The 5,357-nt window shown below is 53.4% G+C and overlaps 1 non-coding gene and 1 pseudogene across 1 annotated transcript; both read left to right on the top strand.

The window, feature by feature from the left end:
- The first annotated feature begins 650 nt into the window (after window positions 1-650).
- On the top strand, window positions 651-804 carry LOC122802943 (annotated as a pseudogene).
- A 387-nt stretch (window positions 805-1,191) lies between these two features.
- On the top strand, window positions 1,192-4,836 carry LOC122803057. The gene has a single exon (XR_006365087.1). It is a non-coding gene; the product is annotated as a 28S ribosomal RNA (ribosomal RNA).
- The last annotated feature ends 521 nt before the right edge of the window (window positions 4,837-5,357 follow it).

The raw sequence follows: 5,357 nt of genomic DNA, 5'->3' as shown, positions 1-5,357 counted from the left end.
TCGAGAAGTCAAAAGTCAAGTCAGGTAAATTGATCCTACTGTTATTGTAGGATTCAATTATGTTTAAGTCTGTACACTTCTCATTATTGTTCCCTCGTAACCCAGAACCCTGTCCATTGGGAATGTTGAAGCTTTCCTCCGAAAAATTATGCCCCTTAGATCTATGTTGTTGAATAGCATCCACATTGTTGTCACAAGAAAAGCTGGAATTGTTAGTAACAGTACCTTATTTGTCCTTGGCTGGTTTGTTGTTTCCGTCTGCCGACCCCAATACCTCAGCTGATATACTATTGGACGCTTGGCGCTCATGGTGTACAATAGCATCCGACTCATAATCCATGGCCTGTGACCCTTTGAAAACACTGTCCATACCTTTCCCTGCCAGCGTGGAAGTACCTCTGAACGAATCTTTAAAAAGAGTAAACAGTTCATGTATTTCTCCCTTCAAAAAGGCTATTTCGCCTCTTAACTCAACCAGTTCCGCCTTCACATCGGAGCTGTTAGGATGTGATATAACACAGGTCTCATCCATGGTAACCAAACAACTTAATCAAAGAAGTGCAACTATCAGTTGCACTTGAAACCTCATATGCTCATCTTGAGGTGTGATGCCACGTGGGCAGTGGTGCCTCAGCAAATGAGAACTGTACAACTCTGAGTGGTGGATCACTTTTCTTGTGCGTCGATGAAGAGCGCAGCTAGCTGTTAGAACTAATGTGAATTGCAGGACACATTGATCATCAACAGTTCTAACGCACTTTGCGGCCCTGGGTTACTCCCGGGACTATGCCTTTCTGAGGGTTGTTATGCCTTCCATCACCCCCAGAGGTATCTGGCCCCCATTGATGGTGTGGCCGAAGAGTGGAGGGAGCCTGCTGCAGGCCCTCAATCCCCCCAGGGAGAGATGCAGATGTAGGAGAAGAGTCCCCTACTGCTCTGAGCCGGGTAGCCCATCTAAGGATGGGAGGGTGCAGGTGTGCATCTGGCCAGCCTCCCTGGAGGCTATTGGTGGGTACAGCTACTGGGCTGCCCTCCTGGGGTGGAGCCCAACACTTGCTTGCCCAGTTCCCATGTGCCGGGGCTGTGTAGGCTGTCCTCTGCTGCCTAGAGTCCAGTGGTGGGGAGTGGGTGCATGGGGGCCAGGGGAAGACAGGTAGTCTGTCCACCCCTGAGGCCCCTGCTGTCCCCCTGTGACCAAGCTTGGAACATGACCCGTTGAAATTAAAAATATTACTAAGCGAGGGAAAAGAAACTAACCAGGATTCCCTCAGTAACGGTGAGTGAAGAGGGAAGAGCCCAGTGCCGAATCCCCACCCAGGCGATGGGCGTAGGGAAATGTGGTGTATGGAAGGCCATCTCCCCAGTGCTGCCCAGGGGGCATCAGGATCAGGTCTTCCCGGAGTTGAGTTGTTTGTGAATGCAGCCCAAAGTGGGTGGTAAACTTGATCTAAAGCTAAACACCAGCACAAGACTGATAGCGGACAAATACCATAAGGGAAAGTTGAAAAGAACTTTGAAGAGAGAGTTCAAGAGGGCGTAAAACTGTTCAGAGGTAAATGGGTGGGGTCCGTGAGGTCTGCCTGGAGGATTCAAACTGGCAGCCGTGCTGGCTGCCTGTGTGACATGGATCCCCCTCTCCCTCTGGGGGGGTGGGGACTGTCCCCGGGAGCACGGCCGCAGTCAGGTGCACTTCCTCCATGGTGGTGCACCATGACCGGCTCCAGTTGGCCAGGAAGGCCATGTGGAAGGTGACTCCCCTCCCCTGAGTGGAGTGTTAAAGCCTGCGGCATCAACTCTCACCATTCCCCGGGATCATGGGAGATGACTGCTGCCACACCTGCCCCCGTGGTGGGGGCCCCCAGCTCCCGGCAGGACTGTTGACTGGCCCGGACTGCCCTCAGTGTGGCCCAACCACATCTTGCCGCTGGGTTGGTGGGATCACCTTGGGTGGCCGGGGTCTGCGGTGATGTTGGTGACCCTCCTGTCCCATCTTGAAACATGGACCAAGGAGTCTAACAGGTGCATGAGTCTGAGGGTGGGCAGGCTGAGGTGGATTCCCCCCACTCAATGCAGGGGGTGCCCCGGCAGCCTGTCTCACCCATCCTGTCAGGGAGGTGGAGCATGAGCACACCTGGTGGGACCATGATAGATGGTGAACTATGCCTGCGCAGGGCGAAGCTAGAGGAAACTCTGGTGGAGGTCCATGGCGGTCCTGATGTGCAAATAGGTCATCTGACCTGGGTACAGGGGCGAAGACTAATCGAACAATCTAGCAGCTGGTTCCCTCTGAAGTTTCCCTTAGGATAGCTGGCGCTCGGCAGGTGCAGTTTTATCTGGTAAAGTGAATGATTAGAGGTCTTGGGGCCAAAACGATTTCAACCTATTCTCAAACTTTAAATGGGTAAGAAGCCTGACTCGCTGGCTTGGAGCCAGGTGTGGAATGCGAGTGCCCAGTAGGCCACTTTTGGTAAGCAGAACTGGTGCTGCAGGATGAACTGAACGCTGGGTTAAGGCACCCTATGCCGACACTCATCTGACCACAGAAGAGGTGTTGGCAGATATAGACAGCAGGACAGTGGTCATGGAAGTCAGAATCTGCTAAGGAGTGTGTAACAACTCACCTGCCGAATCAACTAAGCCTGAAAATGGATGCCGCTGGAGCGTCAGGCCCATACCCAGCCATTGTTGGCGCTGGGAGTCGAGGGGGCTATGCCGCGATGAGTAGGAGGGTCAACACGGTGGCACTGAAGCCCAGGGCAAGGGCCTGGGTGGAGCCGCCATGGGTGCAGATCTTGGTGGTAGTAACAAATATTCAAATGAGATCTTTGAAGGCCGAAGTGGAGAAGGGTTCCATGTGAACAGTGGCTGAACATGGGTCAGTCAGTCCTGAGAGATAGGCGAGTGCTATTCCAAAGGGATGGGCGATGGCCTCCGTCACCCTCAGCCGATCGAAAGGAAGTCGGGTTCATATCCCCAAATCCAGAGTGTCAGAGATGGGTGCTTGTGGCATCCAGTGCGGTAACGCAAATGATCCTGGAGAAGCTGGTGGGGGCCCCTGGGAGAGTTCTCTTTTCTTTGTAAAGGGCAGGGCACCCTGTAATGGGCTCACCCGAGACAGTGGCCAATGCCCTGGAAAGCGTCCCGGTTCTGGCAGCGTCAGGTGAGCTCTCGCTGGCCCTTGAAAATCCGGGGGACAGGGTGTAAGTCTTGTGCCAGGCCATACCCATATCTGCAGCAGGTCTCCAAGATGAACTGCCTCTGGCACGTTAGAACAATGTAGGTATGGGAAGTCGACAAGCCAGATCCATAACTTCGGGATAAGGATTGGCTCTATGGGCTGTGTCGGTTGGGTTCGGGCATGAAGCAGGGCTGGGCACACACTGTGGCTGGCCGAGGAGTTGCCCTCTTGCCATGCTCCCCCCTCCTGAGGGGCCGGGGAGGTTGGCGGCAGTGACTCTGGATGCACGCCGGGCCCTTCCTGTGGATTGCCCCGGCTGTGGCAGGCACCAGTCCCCAGCTAGCAGCTGACTTAGAACTGGTGTGGACAGGGGGAATCCAACTTTTTAATTAAAACAAAGCATCTTGAAGGCCCGAGATGAGTGTTGACGTGATGTGATTTCTGCCCAGTGCCCTGAATGTCAAAGTGAAGAAATTCAATGAAGCTCGGGTAAATGGCGGGAGTAACTATGACTCTCTTAAGGTAGCCAAATGCCTCTTCATCTAATTAGTGATGCACATGAATGGATGAATGAGATTCTCACTGTTCCTACCTAATCTCTAGTGAAACCACAGCCAAGGGAATGGGCTTGACAGAATCAGTGGGGAAAGAAGACCCTGTTGAGCTTTACTCTAGTCTGGCACTGTGAAGAGACATGAGAAGTGTAGAATAAGTGGGAGGCCTCGTCCACCGGTGAAATACCACTACTCATCGTTTTTTCACTTACCCAGTAAGGCGAGGGCAAGCCCAACTGGGGCTCTCACTTCTGGCTCCAAGCGCCTGGGCATCCAGGCATGATCTGCTCTGGGGACAGTGTTAGGTGGGCAGTTTGACTGGGGTGGTACACCTGTCAAAGAGTAATGCAGGTGTCCTAAGGCGAACTCAGGGAGGACAGAAACCTCCCATGGAGCAGAAGTGCAAAAGCTCACTTGATCTTGATTTTCAGTATGAATACAGACCATGAAAGTGGGGCCTCATGATCCTTCTGGCCTTTTGGGTTTTAAGCAGGAGGTGTCAGAAAAGTTACCACAGGGATAACTGACTTGTGGTGGCCAAGCATTCATAGCGACATCACTTTTTGATCCTTTCATGTCGGCTCTTCCTATCATTGTGAAGCAGACTTCACCAAGCTTTGGATTGTTCACCCACTAATAGGGAACGTGAGCTGGGTTTAGACCATTGTGAGACAGGTTAGTTTTGCCCTACTGATGATGTGTTGTTGCGATAGTAATCCTGCTCAGTACGAGAGGAACCACAGGTTCAGACATTTGGTGTATGTGCTTGGCTGAGGAGCCAATGGTGTGAAGCTACCATCTGTTGGATTATGACTGAATGCCTCTAAGTCAGAATCCCACCTAAACGTAATGATAAAGCAGTGCCATGGATCTCCAGATGGCCAGGGATAGCCGGCCAAAAGGTCATCAAGGCGTGCCCCTGGTCACTGGGTTAGAGCGCAGATGGAAGAGGACCGCCTCTCTCCAGCAGTGCACCACACATTCATGGGGAAATGGGTGCTAAATCATTTGTAGATGACCTGATTCTGGGTCAGGGTTTCGTATGCAGCACAGCAACAAAAAGCTGTGATCTATTGAAAGTCAGCCCTCGAGCCAAGCTTTTGTCGCAGGCGGGGGAAATGGGCTCCACGCCCTCGCAGGGAGGGGGAGACATGTCCTTGGCCTTCCCAACCTGCATGCTGCCACCCTCGGCTAATGTCCAGATCGTCAGTGGGACTTTGCCATTTCTCACTGGGCGTGGGGTCTGGTGAGGGGATCTAGGGAGGGGGGGTTCATACATGAACCGGTGGAGGAGTGTACCCCATGGGAGGAGGTCCCCAGTCATGCCCCTCACTTCGCACCCTCTGGCACCTTTGTCCAGATAGCTGGAACCCCTGCGGGCATGGAAGGGGCTGAGGATTGTGTACTCAGGCTTAAGGGTCATCCCCAGAGGGGCAGCGAGGCATCCTGTGTGGCAGGACATTCAAGGTCGCAACCCTCGCTCCGCACCTGCGGGCTTAGAAGGGGCTGAATACTGTGTACTTGGGTTTAAGGGTCATTCCCCAGAGGGGTGACCTGGTGGCAGGTGTGTGGCTCCCGGGAGAGGGCAGAGGTCCATCCGGGGAAGGCAGATCTGGGATCCCATC

This window comes from Protopterus annectens, chromosome 5.part0, assembly GCF_019279795.1.
Source record: "Protopterus annectens isolate FY-2018-M chromosome 5.part0, PAN1.0, whole genome shotgun sequence".
Taxonomy (NCBI): Eukaryota; Metazoa; Chordata; order Ceratodontiformes; family Protopteridae; genus Protopterus; species Protopterus annectens.
Note: the sequence above shows the minus strand (reverse complement) of the source record. Positions and strands in the feature narration are given on the sequence as shown.